The sequence below is a fragment of the Haemaphysalis longicornis genome, unplaced genomic scaffold (genome assembly GCF_048455015.1).
Source record: "Haemaphysalis longicornis isolate Haplotype H1 unplaced genomic scaffold, Haemaphysalis longicornis Haplotype H1 scaffold_10, whole genome shotgun sequence".
NCBI classification, from domain to species: Eukaryota; Metazoa; Arthropoda; class Arachnida; order Ixodida; family Ixodidae; genus Haemaphysalis; species Haemaphysalis longicornis.
In genome coordinates this window covers 94127659-94145453 of record NW_027526204.1, presented here as the reverse complement: position 1 = coordinate 94145453, position 17795 = coordinate 94127659, and positions in this window count along the sequence as shown.

Below are 17795 nucleotides of genomic sequence, written 5' to 3'. Positions count from 1 at the left end.
CCTGCCTATACGTGCAGCCTCCCAAACTTCCAGTAATATAGAGGCAGCGACGATGAATCGGCATGTCAGCGCCTTATCACTGTTAAGGTCGCCTGTTAGGATGTATGGTTCGGGCAACTGGTCGACCAGCGCCTCGAAGTCAGAGCTCGAAAGTGCAAGATCAGGAGGAATGTATATGGAGCGTTCCGTTATCAACCTACTGAATATTATTGTGTGAATTGCTACAGCCTTAAGGACAGTGTTAAAAGTGACAGGGTGGCATGCTTAAGATTTCCGGTTGATTAAGGCCACACCCCCAGAAGAGTGTGTGCAGCCATCTCTGTCCTTTCTGTATACGAGCTAATTATTCAAAAAATTTGTGTATTTAGAATTCAAATGTGTTTCCTGAACACATATTACATTTGGCTAATTAGCATGCAGTATTTCGAATACATCAAGATTTTTAAGAAGGCCTCTGTAGTTCCGTTTTATTATGTTGTCTCTTCCCATTATGAAGTGTTCGGAGCTACTGGAGTGGGACTATGTACGTAAGGTCTTTCGGGGCTTGCACTCTTGGGAGTAGTTTTTTAACCTTTTCTGGAGGTTTCAATGGAAGGACCCACTCCTTCTTCGGCGAAGCAGACAGGAAAGGTCTCGCATCTATCTCATCATCCGATTTTGAAGGGGTACCTGGCAAACCGGACCCCCCGCACTTGGCACCCTTTCCGGTGCCCTTCGTTCGAGCCGCGACCACTGAGGGCGTCAGAAGCGCCCCGGGTGGCACAGGCAGTGCGGCTGGGGTGCCTCCGCCGGGGGTGCCTCTGCGGGCGCCAGCCGCCGATGCCTCCGACTCGATCTCCTCCGGGCCCTCGCATGTGCTTTGGGCCGGTGGAGAGGAAGCGGAGGATGACGCGGCATCCCCAATCGACGTGGTTGCCACAACAGCCGCTGCTAGCTCAGCGCGCGGTGCGGAGGCGGGTTGGGCTATCCGAGGCAACCCAGGGGGTGGAAGACCAATTCCGACTCGCGGTACTGGGTCACCGCCGAAACCAGACACCGCTCCACCCTTCGGCGAGCTGCGTCGGAATACCTCCCTAGGGGGAAAGAGGCGAACCTCTTCCGCGCCTCTGGGAAGGTGATTTTCTCGGTGATCTTCACACTGATTATCTGCTTCTCCTGCTTAAACTTTTCACATTTTCGCGAGTGCGCTGCATGGGGTCCCTGGCAGTTGGCACAGATGAAGGTTTCGAATTCACAGTTGTCTGAAGGATGGTCATGCTGGCCGCACTTAGCACGGGTAAGCCAGCCACGGCAAGAGTTTGTGCCATGCCGTAACCGTTGGCACTAGAAGCAGCGCCGTGGGATCGCGATGTATGGGCATAGAGAATAATGTATGTAACCGGTATTTATTCATTCTAGAAGCGTGGATCGATCGAAGGTCAAGATAATATGTTTAGTTGCTACCTTTTTGTCATCGCGGCGTATTCATATGCGCTTTACAGCCGTGACACCCTGATCCCTTGCGCCTTCTAAAAGGCCGGCATGGGTTTTGGAAATGAGATTAGCTTCAGAGATCACACCCTGAGAACTGTTGAGGCTGTGGTGGGGTGTGTCCCTGATCTCCAGATCTGCCATGCGGGTTTGTTTCAGGGGGATTGTGGATTGCTGCTGAGTTTTTACTTCAACTGGCACTTCACCAGTTCTGAGCTTTTTGGCGTCGATTGTTTTGCCGATGATACCTTCAAGGAATTTCGAAACAAGAAAAATTACACCATCTCCCCGAAGGGAACTATGTGGTGATGCAAAGCAGAATTGTTGGCGTCCATTCAGATCATCGGACGGTGCAGCGTGTCTCAACCGAAGCAGCAACTAAGGAAGCGGCGTGCGGACCAGGTTTATTATATAGAGCAGATGTAGTGGAGAGGAGGAAATGAGACAGGAGACGCGCATGCGCGCTTATTGCGCAGCTGGCGTGTTGCCGTTATGTTGAGTGATCTGGTGTTTAGTAACGCCAGAGGGAATTCGACGTCCGGGTCCACACCGGTGGCAAAGGCACGCAAGTACTGTTGTATTACTGTGAGTAGGCGGTGGTGCTCGAGGCTCCGAATCTCGTCCATCATGTTCTTGTCGATTTTGTCGTCTCTGTGGTAGAATCGGTAGTCTCCGTCAGCGTTGGTGAGGTAAAGCTTGTTGACGTTGGTGCACCGGCTGAGAGCAACGTACACGCCCTGGTCTTCGCAGCTTCACAGCGGTGGTTGAACGCAAAGCTATCTCGCGATGGATTCTTTGGTTGGTCAATCCCTAGGGGCATCCTGCCAAAATCATCATCAGAAGCGCTGCGGACGGGGCGAGAGCAACGTACACACCCTCCTCTTTGCAGCTTTGTCTTCTTCGTCTTCAGTGGTTTCCCTACGGGGAGATGACGACGGTGGTTGAACGCGAAGCTATCTCGTGATAGATTCTTTTGTTGGCCAGGCCCTACAGGGCATCCTGCCACAATCATCATCAGAGGCGCTGCGGATGGGGCACGGACGCGGGACATCCCCCCGAGCAAGAGACGCTAACATCCTCCTCTAAAGTTTTTAGTTCGTCGTTTCTATTGACGTTCAGCTTCACGTGTTTTCGTTGTATCAGTAGCTTCTTGACGTCGTTTGAATGAGTCAAGGACGTAAGGCGCGTTCGTAGCACTTGCTCCTGTTTCGGTTTTGTAGCGCAGTGGGAAGAGCGCCGCGTACCTCTTGTTGCGGCCAGAGAGTCGTGGGATCGAAACCGAGTGCCGCTATTTCTTTTTTTATATTGTAGGGGGAGAGGTGCGGACAACGGACGGACGCCGGACATAGCCCCGAGCAAGAAATGATTTGCAACTAAAATACGGATTGAGAGAAAACCGGCTTCGATTTCTCCATAGATTCAATGTTCAAAAACGAGGGTAGTTATCTGGCTTTGAGGGCGAGATAGAAGGCAAAGCAGGAGAAGAAACTTCGGTGCGGCCCATTTTCAGGGACCGATCACGTTTGAGGGGGGTTGAAAATACCATAAAGCATAGCATAAAAGCAGGGAGACGGGGGTACTTTATTCGTCAGCCTTACCCTGATAGCTGAAGAGGTCCTGGAGCTCTCTGCCTGGTAGAAAGACAGGGAGCCCATTCGCCAGAGCTTGACTTGCGCTCCGACGGCTACGGTTTGAGGTTTCTACCATTCACCTTAAAAACGCATCCCCATGGTTGGATCCAGCTTATGAAGGGGTGTTCGTGGACCGTGGTGTCGCCAACACCGTCACCAAGATTGCTCAAGGTGTCCCGTGCGGGGTCCTCTAAACCTTGCAGCCGAAGAATAGGCGTGATAATATCTACGTATTGCCTATTTTCAGAGAAAAACAGAAGTTTCTAAGCTGCAAGCTGCAAATTTACAGAGGCCCGAAATTTAAATTAGTGCCGCTTCATTTGATACAAACTGCAGATATCGATTAATGTCGGGTGGTGAGCACCGTAACACAGCTTAGCTATCACAATAAACCATTCATTTGGGAATGTTCTTTTCTGAAGTAGCGATAGATCAGCGAGCGCAATGCACCAGTACAGCTCTACGTTGTCCGAAGGTCAGCAGTACCGGCCCAAGAAATTGCATTACCCTAACAGTATTCACTCTAAGTAAGCTCACCGCACGCTGCAAGCTCAAGCGGGAGTCGCTACTCAAGCGCCAATGAACGGTTATGTCCTTGCGAATATTGCATGTTTCTCGGCTTCACGAGAAAACTGCATTCATACAATTTCTGACAGCCCTTCGTTGTTATTTGGCGAGCGCTGCTAAGTGCACGCAGATTGTGATTGATATGTCTGCCACTTGTTTGCGCGGCACTAGGGAAAAGAAGCACCGGAGGACATAGACGTGCGACGAAAAATTGGGTGTTTGTACACAGTAGTTAAGACACGTAAATCGAGCTTTAGCAAAATTATTACATTCGCACAGATCCAACATACATTGTGCACAAACTGCAAACAAATATAAATTGACCCCCTGTCCTTGCCACATACAGGCGCTCAGGCATAGGTAAAGTAGTGGTGGGATCATTTTTTCCTACTTTAAAGTGGAGACCGTTTCTTCCAGATCTATTTGTTCCGGGGCCATTTGTTCAGGAACCATTTATTCCGTAACCGCCCTCGTCTGCCAGGACACACTCCTTATGTCGATCCGACAGAAAGATCTACAGCCATTCTTGTCAAAAGTTGCGTTGCGGTGATTCAAAACCTTACGCCACAGAAAGACTGCAGGCACACGCTCCCCGAATTCTACTCCAGTCAACAAAAAGGAAACCAGCCTGTTTATACTCAAAATGTACTTCTCGCCATCGCGCACACAACGTTGTGGGCATTACGGAGGTCCGCCATTTTTCCTATCTCTTTCGGCTCGCCGCAAAGCCGAAAGGGGGAAGGTCGCTCTCTATCCCTGCGACCATGTGTTTCCCTCCCGCGAGAGGAAGACTTGGGGCGCTGCCGACTCCCCACCGGGAACGGTTTTGCCCGGAAGCTCCGGGCGGGCTGGTACGAGGCCCACGACGGAGAAAGACGCTATTTGGATACCAACCATCATCGGGAGTGGCCGTAGGTACATGTTGCTCCTTTTGGCGTTCCTTTGTCCGCCCTCGCGCCTGTTTCTCCCGTCCGGACCAAGGTTGTCTTGGCGGTGGTAGAACGACGCGCCCGACGTTCCTGATAGCAGTGCAATAAACGTCGCGGTTGGCGATTGGCGTGTCGTGTGTTATTGCTGTTCGCTGCCGTTAAGCCAAGTTAGCGGTCCGTGGAGGCGTTCAGTGGAGCTAGCTTTCCGGCCGAAACTCGAGGGTCGACCTTGGTCGCCGTAAATACCCTGGTCTCCACAAAGTGGAATGCGGGAAGTTACCCAGGAAGGCTTATTTTTGAATAACTCACTCCTGATTATAGAGATTTAACCTTCTACACCAGTTATGGAGGTACACAATTTCAAAAAGTGGGAAAATATAGTACAATGTATCAAGAAAGATCTAGCGCTGCTCAACGACCCAGACACACCTAATCTAACGGGCACTGTTGGAAATATTACATGCGAACAAGAGGTGGCTCTTAGCAGCTGCTCCTAATATCACCATCATAATACCGGAGTACCATCCACCATAAAGAATCGCTCACATCCCGCGATCACCACATCTTTTTCTACAACAAAATGTTGCCGTGATCAGGATACTGCGGTTGAACTGAGTGCGCCGCCCCACAACGACGACGCTAACAGTGACCAATGACCGCAGGCGGCGGTGAAGAACCAAGAAAAAATTGTGGATGCGCAGAAGGGTTCCCGGATCCCACGTTGTCACCAACGCTACCGATTCTTTGCGGACGCTATGCGGGAGCCAACGGGAAAAAACGGCTTTGATTCCACCTACATGACCGTTCTCGACGGCCCATTGATATTAACAACGTCGAGAATGGGCATGGAGGTCATATATTAACGAGGAATCCTCATCCGGAACCCAACCACCGAAAAAGAAAAAAATCGAAGGCATCCAATCAGAGAATAATGCCTAAACGCCATCCAGTGGTAAGCTGAGTTTCCTTAAAAAGAGTGTAATAGAACATTTCGAATAAGATGAAAGCTTGACGAACAGATTTAAGAGCTTACAGACTTAGGTTATTTAACACATGGCTTTGAAAGCGGCGAAGAATTCGAATCCTCAATGCTGCTGACCGGAATTGCAGAGGCATTCGCATTGCAAAAATATCCGAGAAATAGCTTAGAAAAACATCACCGCAAACAACAATGACTCTCAGCATGGCAGAGCAGCCAGCCTTGAAACAGAAACAGTTCTTTGTTGGGACCTCTCAAAGCAGCTCGTCAGGTGCCGCACGTCACCTAACAGACTGATTTCTTCTGAGAAGAAACGGGTGCAATACTTGCATAGAGGAGGTAGTTGTTTCTACCGCTAGAACGGACGACTTTTCAACCTAGTTCAATTCACCTCGACTTCATCCTATAAATGTGGCGAGTGTTCAGCGCCACCGCCACGCCATGGAGTTACCTGAAGCATCGGATTCACCTGGTTTTCATGGTACGAAAGCACGTTTGGGGCTCAAGGAACATCATTAAGACCAACAAGCACCACCACAGATGAACAAAGCGCCCCTTCAGGACCATCGACCGATCGGCCGAACCTCACACTCACGTACGGATTCTTCAGGTACAGGTCATCGGGGTACCTCGGGTTTGAAGTTCATTGGTTTGGAAAATGCAAAACGTAAAAAAAATCTGAAAACTCGTTCGCCCAAAATGATACACCTAAAAACCTATGCAAATGCCGACTGATCAGTAAAACGAGAAAGAAAAGGGCAGCCTCATTATAAAGATTATCATTATATGCATAAAAAGATTCAGCCGGCACGAGCATTTCTCCAAGATATTTCAAGCGACCCAACGCACATGTTACGTGAAGCTTGCGCGATCACTGCCATGTTATCATCCAGGATGTCCGATGCCCAGATGATGGTACATGGCATGGTCAATACGAGCCATGTACCCTGATATTATTCCACAAAGTTCATGTTCCACAGAACCTGCAAACATCGATGGAAGCAGGAAAATGGAACATCATGGAGGGCGAACACAGAACTTTTGGCACAAAAATGAAGGTTTTAGGCATCCATAATAGGCATTGAAAAGGGCCATCCAGACACATATAGAGCCGGCAAATTGTCTTGTTTAGGTATATTTAGGCTCAAATTGTATTTACTCAGCTGCATATTCTAGGACAATTTTTTTACTACTAGTGAGAACACTGGACAACTCATGTGCTGTGGGAAAGTAATTTTACTTTCTTCCTGAAAAAAATCCACTACACAGTTGATTTACGTGAAATGCAGGGTATATCGACATCAAAACAAAGCCTTGAAAGCCATGACAAACCACACCAGCTGCTGCAAGATGTACCTCCTTTTAATCGATAATCCTGTGGGAAAAAACAACGCCAAACGTCCACTGAGGTTGGGGTAGCATTCTACTTTGGGACACTATAATCTATTTCCATCTGTAATGTCACCAGGTTTGCTGCTCAGAATCTTCGGCAGTTCTTTTAGCACACGGAATACAGGAATTTCATGTCACACAAATTTTGGCAAACGGCCATTCCGAGATGGTGGCCGATCGGTCCTGGGTATCCGAATTGAGATCAGCATTGTTATAGTGGCGCGAAAGCTATGAGTTGCTGCAATGCTTTCTGCTAAGAATGTGAAATAAGGACAAGAATGTGCCATGCCACGAGGTGTAGCGTGGTGTAAATATTTCGGGCTGGGACGCTTTTTTCGACTGCAACGCTGGTAATGCTACGTGAGTATTTCTATTGTTCTTAGACTACAGCTTACAACAACAAGCTCTGGTGCATGAATACCTTTGAAGACACAACTGGGCTTATATTATACAAAATATAATGTGTCCAGGAATTTCTGGAGCCCAAAACGAAAACCTAAGTCAGGCAATTCCTGGGCCTCCTCTCCTATTACCAGCGATACAATCCCCAGTTTGCCAAAAGGCACGCCCTCTAACTCAACTGACAACCAAGAAACCATGCAGCTTGGGCAAGGAGGAGCAAGCAGCTTTCTCGGCTATGAAACGCAAGCTGACGGAGGCTCCCTTGCTGATGTTCTCCGACTTTAGCTGATGTTCTCCGACTTCGGCAAGCCATTCTCAATCGCGACAGACGCTCCAACCTGGTGACAGGGGAGGTGTTATCGCAGAAGCTTGACGGAAAAGAACACACTGTGGTGTACGCGAGTAGCCAGCGGAACTTCGCGGAACAGAAGTACGGTGCCGCCGAGCAGGATTGCCTTGCCTTAGTTTGGCCGGTGTGCACTTTCGGTGTTTCCCATATGGGCGGCACTAAGACCGTCACATACTGCCAGCCGTTCAAATTGTTCCTGAGCCATTAATGCTCGCGACACCAGCTCTACGCTGGCCACATGGAACCTCTTTTTGCAGGGGTGCGACTTTGAAGTCGTTCAAAGGGCAGAAAAATGAATCGGAACACTGACACCTTAAGCAGGGCGCCTCTACGAGTATGACAGCTGCATCTTACCGGTACTCACCTACGGGGCAGAAACTTGGAGGCTCACTAAGAGGGTTCAACTTTAATTGAGATTGACTCAACGGGCAATGGATCGGAAGATGATAGGTGTAACATTAAGGGACAAGAAGAAAGCAGAGTGGGTCAGGAAACCAACGCGGGTTAAGGACTTGAACGACTCAGCGGGCAATGGAACGGAAGATGATAGGTGTAGCATTAAGGGACAAGAAGAGAGTGGAGTGGGTCAGGGAGCAAACGCGGATTAAGGACATGTTAGTAGAAATTAAGAACGAGAAATGGACGTGGGCAGGGCATGTAATGCGAAGGCAAGATAACCGTTGGTCATTAAGGGTAACCGAGTGGATCCCTAGAGAAGGCAAGCGGGTCAGAGGGTGAAAGAAAGTTACGATGGGCAGATGAGATCAAGAAGTTTGGCGGGATAAATTGATCGCAGTTAGCACAGAACCAGGGTAATTGGATATCAATGGGAGAGGCCTTTGCCCTGCACTGGGTGTAGATAGGCTGCTGCTGCTGATGATGGTGGTGGAATAAACTTGACAGTTATCTGTTGTTACCCTTTCGTGACTATCTTTTCCTCTGAACTCTGCGTGGACCCACCTAAATTCGAAACAGTGAGAAAGCTCCTTAAAGGAACACTGAAGTGAATTTGTCAAGCTCCCGTTTTTGGTTGCAGTGCGTAGACTGGCTAAAATTAACACTAACTAACGTTTGGGATTGGTCTAGTTGGTTCATAGTTAAATTGTGAAACAACTCTTTTCACGAGGACAGTAAGAGAAGACGGTCGCGGGTTCGATTCCCGGCCGCGGAGGCCGCTTTTCTGATGGAGGCGAAAAGCAAAAACGCCCGTGTGTACGAGATTTCGGCGCGCGTTAAAGATCCCCAGGTGGTCAAAATTGATCCGGAGCCCTCCACTACGGCGCGCCTCATCGCCTGCGTTGGTTGTGTCCGCCCAAGCCCCTGGAGCTCACCAAGGAGGTTCCCGAAGAAGGCTTTATTTGTTATCTTGACCTAGTGTTGTCGTGCCAAGTTCGTCACATATGCTGGAGGTACGCCCGTAGAAGCAAAAAAGGGATGCTGCCATATTCCTCGCCCCATTCTAAGCTTACGAAGCGGGGAATCGCCCACTCCGCACTGTTAAACTCTGTGGTTTGGTCGTGTCCTCACGGAATGGAGTGTAGCCTGGATATGCAAGTGGAGCGTTTGCGGTCGGCAGGCTACCAACAGGCCTTGATCCTTGGAATTGGTCAGGCACTCCTGAAGGAAGTCCGTTCGACCCACGAGACCCAAGAAGACAAGCGGAAAATGCCCCTTAGCGTCATACCGTATATACATCCACAAGGTATCCCATCCGATCAAAAAGGTCGCTGAAAAAGATTTGCGGACAGTGTTCACGGCCACAAACAAACTTGGAAGTTTGTGTGCAAAGGTGGACTCTCCTGGGCGCTCAAAGGTGCGATGCATGGCAAGGCACGCGAAACGCTTCGTGGCTTGCCGGGACGCGTGTTTCCAAACGCTTCGCTGTACAGAGCACCCACGTGACATGTGTGATGTCACTGCTCGCGCTATTCTTTTGAGCGACTGCTAAAACGAGCCCGCCGTTCTGGCTCTGTAGCCTTGACGTAGAACACTGAGTATTGGCGCTGACGGCTTGGGTTCGAGCCCCAGCACGTCTGTCTCGTTTTTTTTTTTTTTTTTATTGCCTATTTTATTTCTACATGTCTTTTTTTTTCTAAACTGAAATCTACGCGCCATTTTTGTTAATAATGGTGATTTGATATGTTTTAGGTCGCTTTAGGCTTGGGGCGCAGCCAATAACCACGTTAAATTACCGTTCTCCATCGCGCGAACAGACATGTCACGTGGGTGCTCTGTGCAGCGAAGCGTTTGGAAATACGCTGCCGGGACCGTCTCGTGTACTAGGTGCCCCTCACATGTGGTCACGTGTATGTGGGGTAGAGCGGGCGTTGCCTGAACGAATGCCTAAAGGAGCATGCGTACTCCCTTAAAACCGGCACAAGAAACAACTTGGCAACGCACTGCAAGGCCTGTAAGTGCTCCCCGCGTTTGGAAGACACTAAGGTGCTGAAGAGGTTTCGTGACACACGCGCACGCGAAATCTACGAGGCGTGGGAGATAGCCCAGCGTGGCGAAGATTGCGTGAGCACCCTTAGCCTTGGACCAGAAACACCTTCTGTACTTGAACACGTGATTTGAGTTATCATCGCATAGCACATGCGCCTGCAGTCTATACTTTTGTTTCTGCCTTTCTTTTTCACGTACGGGTTGGACGTCATTGTATTTTTACTTTATATTTCCACAAGCAATAAATATTGCTCAGTTGATAGTGAGCGCTTGTGTCGGTGTTCTCTTACTGTCCTCGTTAAAGGTGCTGTTTCACAGTTTAGTACAAATTAACACACTTTTCATCGTTTATGCGGACAATATGGCGGTATTTATTTTATAAATCCTCAAAGAAGAAAAAGTACCATATGTGGTCTGCGGCTTTCGCACTAACTAAACGCTGTGACGTCCGGAGGAGGTGCACTGTGATTCGACGATGTCCAAGATTAGTATTCAAACCACTTTCCGTTTCGGTTCTGTAAAACAGCATGCTTGACATTCGACGTTATCCAAGGATGGGCATTATCGATATCTCAATAATCGTCATACCGCGCTTCTGCCATGTCGGCTGCAATGTGCCTATGATAAGCCTCCCAAGACGGCTTGGAATCCGAGCAATTACTAGCCGAGGCATAGGCAGTGGATAAACGCCCTCCGCGTCACCGCAGACGCTCAAATGCAATGCACTTTTCTCCCATATTTGGAGTTTGCCTCACTCATGCCTGCATCGTAAAAAGCATGTTCTCACTAGGCCAAGGGTCTGCTGTAACTGGCCTGTGGGCACTGCCTGCAAGCAGTCGGTGCTTATGGCAACAGCACGCCAGCGAGAAATCGCAAGCGCGTCAGTGTCAGCCCTCATTCACACAGCCGTCAACTCATCCGTCACGGCACAGTCACGTCACAAAATCGCGAAAGTGACGTAAACGGAGTAGCATTCGCACTGGAGCTTTACGTCAGAGCTCCAGTCGTCTGCCTGGTGATCAGTTTGGCCTAGAATTGAGCGTGCATAATCTGAAAAGTAAAGAAAATGGCGTAGATTTCTACATGTGCTCACGTTAAGCTAAACTTCGCCGTAAAAGTTTCTTTTCTAATTGGCTCGTTTACGACGGGCGTGGTCCCGTCGCGTTCATGGAACGGAAGCGTAGAGCTCGTCTTCCAGTCACCGTCGCACCGTTTTCGGCGAGAAATCTCCCGAGAAACTGTCGCCCATTATAGAAGACGGTGACGTGACGGTATGTGACGGGGTGAGAAACGGCTGTGTGAATAAAGGCACAGTCAGAGCGCGTTCTCTGAACTCGATCGTGGAGCCGTGAACGTTACGGCCCACAAATGGTGAACTCAAATACAAAACATCGGCCGAAAATAAAAAAAATCAACTTACAAAAAAAAGAACGTACCCTCGAGGACTCGAACTTTCAACTTGAAAAATAACATGCCTTGCGCTCCGGACCACTCGGCCACGGGCTAACTCTGCTGGCGTTGTAAACGTGGGGTATGTAATGTATAACCAGTTTACACTTTTATTTAGTTTGAGCATTTCAAGCAGCTTAGGTGGCTGCTGTATAGCGCTCGTACAGTAAGCGTCCCCCAAATTTCTACACCTCACGTCTAGCAATTGCATTTCTTAGATGGAAAGCGTTCGCAGATACGTAGTCGTGCTTCTGCCCGTTGTGCTTGTTCACCCATGTCAATCTTATTTCCTTAGTACCTATATTGACTTCGCTAACTTCTCCCGCCTTCAAGTGGCCTTGGATTTTCCTGCTAGCGTACCAGTCAGCGAAGTGTCGCATGTGCGGCGCTTATGTGGAGCGATGGCTTATGGCGTATTGGGTTGGGCGTTTACGAGCGCTCTGGAGCGCTGGAAAAGCGGCCGCGCCTTCGGTTGGTAGAATTTGAGCGCTCGAACTACCTTTCGTTGGTTCTTTCAGAGCGTCAGCCTCCGACTCGGAGCGCTCCCTACCGCTCTGACTTCGAAGTGAGAGCGTGAAGTGATCTGGCCGAGAGGACGGGTCACGTAACACGAACACGCGGTTTATCACGGCCGGACTGAAGGAGCAGCGAGCGCGCACTTTCATACGGCATGCGCACCACAGAAGGAAACGATACAGCAAATTCTTGACAGAGTGAGGGCGCTTCGAACCAACCATCTACCCTCCCAACCCTCCTTTTTCTTTGTCGACGCATCGACTCTGGCCGAGTGATGTTACGACGCTTGCCGCGCGTGTTTTGGATCTGCCGCAGAATATCACCGGTACCAATCAATACCTTCGCCGCTATATCTCACCAAAAACAAGGCTAGTTGTGCGCTCCAATTGCATGAATAAGAGTAAAGGCCCAACCACATGCAGCGTATTTTTGGCGTCGCGCGAGCGTCAGCGTCGTTCGGCGTCAACGCGCTGGCCCGCAGGAGAGGCGAGTAAACGCATGGAACCGGCGAAATCACGCACCGGCGTGCGCGCTCGACGCTTCTTTCGGCGTACAGCACGAGATTGAACACCGGTATTTGTCGCGCAGGGACATCCATTTTTTCTGCACGGTTTCTGCGGCACAAACACACGAAAACAATGACGACTTGTTACAATAACTATGCGCACAGGCTGCAGCGCAGGTGACAAGTGCCTTACCTCCGTCCGCAACACCAGGTGCTACGGCTGCTGCCACTTCATCCCACAACGTCTGTTAGCGGGGTTTGTTCTTGTTATCTTTGTGTTTAGCCTGCCATAGAGCGGAGCGGGCTGTGACTGCAGTTATTAATGCCTCAGCGTCAATGTTCGGCATGCCGGCCACCATTAAAACAGCGAGACGGACTGGCACAACCGGAAACTGGCACCAGCGCCGCTTCCGCCGCTCGCGCCGATATCTGGCGAGCGTAGATATCGGCGTCGCCCGAGCGTCAGCCCGCGTCGCCATGCATTTTGGCGCGCGCGCTGACGCTCGTCGACGTCGAACGACGCTGACGCTCGCGCGACGCCGAAAATACGCTGCATGTGGTTCGGCCTTTATAGCTGCATGTTTTTTACAATGCGCTCCGCTGCCGGCGGTCGACTCCGCTCAGCCCGACCGGAGCGTGAATAGCAGAATCACTTTTAGCTGAGCGATATCTCCCTCGACGGGAAATCATTCGCGTCACTGGTCGTGCCCTGTGCGTGTACAAGCCAAGACATCATCCGAAATGGAAAATAAGAATTGATTTCAGTCACGGGAAATGCCGTGTTTGTTGCCTGTCTCACCATTTTCATATAATACAGTCGCTAATAAGATATGAAGGCCTCACATATTTTTCTTGGTGTGCCCGGTGTTAAAGTGTTTCTTTCAAATGTTTGATTCGGCACTTCCGGATGATAATGTTAGGCTGTTTGACCATATTATACCGAAAATTAAGAAGGGGGTAGGAATCGCCTATTTTAAGGACACCCATGTAAATTAACACAGGCAGGTATCACCTGTAGCCACGGCAGGGCAACGGCCACGGTCAAGGACTGCAGCAAATGCGACTACGCCGCTCCTCTACCCCGCCCGTGCTGTGGGGCAACTGGCGAGGGTTGGGCCGCAGCGCCACGAACTAGCGGCGATGAAAGGTGGGAACTACCCGCTGCGGTGGCGCAGAGGCTAAGGGGTTGCGCTGCTGAGCACGAGGTTGCGGGTTCGATTCCCGGGCGTGGCGGCCGCTTTCTAATGGAGGCGAAAAGCAAAAACGCCCGTGTGTACGAGATTTCGGCGCACGTTAAAAATCCCCAGGTGGTCGAAATTAATCCGGAGCCCTCCACTACAGCGCGCCTCATCGCCTGCGTTGCGTCGGCGCGTTAAACCCCACAATCAATCAAAGGTGGGAACTACACCCGAAGCGCTTGCCGTATGAAAGTGCGCGCCCGCCGCTCCTCCAGCCCGGCCGTGGGTTTATCCGGCGGCTTCCCGCGCTGGCTGCACGGTAGCGCTAGAGGCGCGCCGCTCCCCTAGGGGAGCAGAGCTGCGCGTCCATCCGCCATCTTGAGTTCCAGGTCGTGCGGGAAAGCCACCCTTCTCGCGTGAAAAAGCTGCCGCCGGGCCACCGCGCCGTGGCAGCGGCGAGGAGTGGCGATGAGCGGCCGGGCAAAAACTGGCGCACGATGTTGGACCGCTTATCAGACGAGCGGCCGCCGCTTCCACAACCGCCGATGCCCAGCGGAGTAGAACTGACTGTGCGCAGCACTGAAAGCGGCCTTCATGTCGAACTGTAACCCGCGGCATGTGGCAATCAGACGCGCAACTCTTGCGCTACGCGATATACAGGAACTCTAGCCGCTCCGCGATCGCCGATGCATTCGGTTGGTACGCTGCCTCTGGCGCTCTGATTGGAAGCCACCTTGGCATCTGGCGGCTCCGAGCCAGAGGACCGGAGCGGCCAACAGAATACGCCATTAGTTTCGTCTGAGCGAACGAATTGCGACGACCCGTCGGCGGCAGGCGGATGAAACACTGTGCCGAATGACTGTGGGAAGGTCGGCGAGAACGTGCAGTAGCGTAGTCAAGCCAACTTATTTCCTCCGGACGTCACACGAAAACGCCACAGAAAATGGGCGAGGATGCAGAGAGGAAGACGGCACTTTCGAATAGATTTTTCTACTAAATAAATTGTTGTAAACGCACTCAGACTGGTCGAAACATGGCCTCTGAACTCCGGACTACAATTTGCGCTAGTAATCGCACAATGTTTACAAATCACCTCAGTGTCCCTTTAAGGGCTCGTCATACTGGTCTTAAAATTAACTTTCATTAATTGGTCTCTGATAATGAAAATCACTGCATATGTGTTACGTCTTCCTCATTTGAAGTATGTACCCGCCGCGGTGGCTCAGTGGCTAAGGCGTTGCGCTGCTGAGCACGAGGTCGCGGGTTCGATTCCCGGCCGCGGCGGCCGCTTTTCTGATGGAGGCGAAAAGCAAAAACGCCCGTGTGTACGAGATTTCGGCGCACGATAAAGATCCCCAGGTGGTCAAAATTAATCCGGAGCCCTCCACTACGGCGCGCCTCATCGCCTGCGTTGCGTCGGCGCGTTAAACCCCACAATCAATCAAATCAATTTGAAGTATGTAATTGGTTTTCTGGTGGCATAATGTTTTAGTTATAATGAAAATACTGGAGCTAATTAAGTAATTTTTTATGGGCCCTTAAGGAGATTTTTGTACAAAATTTTTAAAAATGAATGGTACGGATGTGTAGCTTAAAACTTGTCATGCATACTGATGCCATTTATGTTCCTGTAAAGATATTGGATTTGAGAAATTAGTCTAATTATGCCAAGTACAGTTTTCAGAAAACTTAATAACAACATTTATTTCAGACACATTGAGATACTTCAAATAGCATCAGCATGCAATTCATTTTATTCCAAATTCAACGGTCGAACATCTGTAGAAATCCTTTGAAATAAACTACCTGAAAAAAGGGCAGCTGAGAAAATCGCAGGTGAGGTTTTACTAGAAGTGACAATTATATATTGAGCATGTCAAAAAAAGAAAACCTTTACAATGTAGATCACTTTTCCCACAAGACGAGTATACCAATTTTGCTGAAATCAGTTGATGGGAAAATTATGAAACGCTCTGTATACAGATGCCACTTGCAGAAAAAGCTGAACAAAAGGAAACCGAGAACGTTTCATCAATTGGCAGCGCGCAGTCACTTTTTGACGACCAAGGTTGACTGCTTCATTCGTTGCAATAAAATCGGCTCCTGGGCAATTCGCATCACGCGACATGAGTTGCAACAAAGGGGCCCGTAACGGAAGGCGCCTCACTGTTCTGTGACGTGCATGTGCTTGGCTAGGTGGGAAAACCACGATTTCGATTTAACCTACTCCTATACCACGTCACCACTGCCCGTTGTGCCCAGTGCGAACAAGTCATTCTCAAACCCTAAATCTGTATGGTAACCTGCCGACGAAGACGCGCGCGCCTGAATATGGACCGACCGGCCACGGCACCGTTGAAAACGGAATTAATGCAGTTCCCTTCAGTCGCCGGCAAGCGGTACCCCCCACGTTTTGATGTTTTTCTTTCTCATAAAGTTTCTTACATTATACACTAAAGTGGAATCTGGCGCTAGCGTGTAGGCGGCTCACATTAAGGCCGTCTGTGTCGTCATGGGCCGCCATTACATCATGCGCTCGCCTAAGTTCCATCATTGGCTTGGATTGAAACGTTTTAGTGACCGCACATTTGAACAAAGTGCCACAAAAATGCGAAGAATATTTTGCAATTATGTGAGTGGAAAATAAAATAGCCTGCTTTAAACTTAAGAAAGCAAGAAAAAAAACAATTGCGCCAATCCACCCCGTGAATGTGGTTGGAAAGCAAAGCTGTAAACGGCACGGCATCCATAACGATTACCCATGCGACGTCAGTTAAATTCACTCACATCACTCTACAAATAGCAAAACCAGAGAGAAGTGAAATGCACTTAACCACGCCATTTATTACTTCAAAGAGATATTCTTGTTAAGGTTAAATCAATGCATGAAGCATGAACGGTGTTTGGTTGAGCTGTATTGGTGTAGCACAAGAGTGGAAACTGTTTTTATAAAATTAAAGTAAGCTCCAACCCGGTGTTAGACGATCTGTCTTCTCCGTCTCTGCGCCGCGGACGGAGGCCACGAGATTTGCGGCAAGAAGGAGGAGGAGGAAGAAATTCTTCTGTTCAGATTTCTGAACGGCCCAGATTGCAGCCCTAGGGAGTGATTCCTTCTTCTGTGGGGCCCATAGGCAGTCCGCGCGGCCTGTGTTCTGTCCACCCGCTGAAGCTGGCCTGGACAGCAGCATCTCCCATTGCTCTTGTTGGGTAGTTGAAGGAAAGAGAGGAGGGTGCTCAGGGCTAAAGTCGCACACCCCGATTACGGGGCGGAGTGTTCCTACTTCTGAGATTCAGCGTCGTAGCGATTCGGATACATTATGCGAAGACGCGTATTCTGTGGGAAGAAGCCCGGATTGTATGAGCCGTAGGGTAGTTTGTTGTTCTCTGGAAATGTCAGGGTAAGGCGAAGGTACGGTCTGTCTCAGAAGGCGATAATGCTGGGTTATCTCCCTGAACGTGACAAGCGGGTGACTGTCCTCGTGCAGCTCCATAGCACGGGAGGTAAAAGCGCAGGCTTGTTGGGTGGGCGTATTTGTTGCCCTCCATTGAAGCGTGAGGGGGTGTCCAGATGAGCTGAATGGTACCGTTTGGGGAGTGGTTTTTTAGCACGCGCAGTGCAGGTCAGGACCCCCAAGCCTACTGGTAATTCCAGTAGGCTTGCTGGGAATCGATGACTACCCTCCGAATCCCTGGTTGAGCGAGAGCCAAGGTGATGGCTGCCTCTTCTGCTGCCGTCATTTCTTGGGTCCTAAGCGAGGTACACGGAAGGAGGTTGGTTCTGGAGGTAGCCACGATGATGTCGTATTGCTGCCCTCGATGTTTGGAGGCGTCTGTGTAGATAACTGCATGATCCCCACCGAGGGTGGTGTTTAGCGCTTTAGCCCGTGCTTTTCGGTGACCCTCGTCATGTGAGGGGTTCATATTTCTAAGCAAAGGGAGCTTCTTTAGTTTTAGTCGCCAAGAGCCTGGGAGTACGTCAAGCG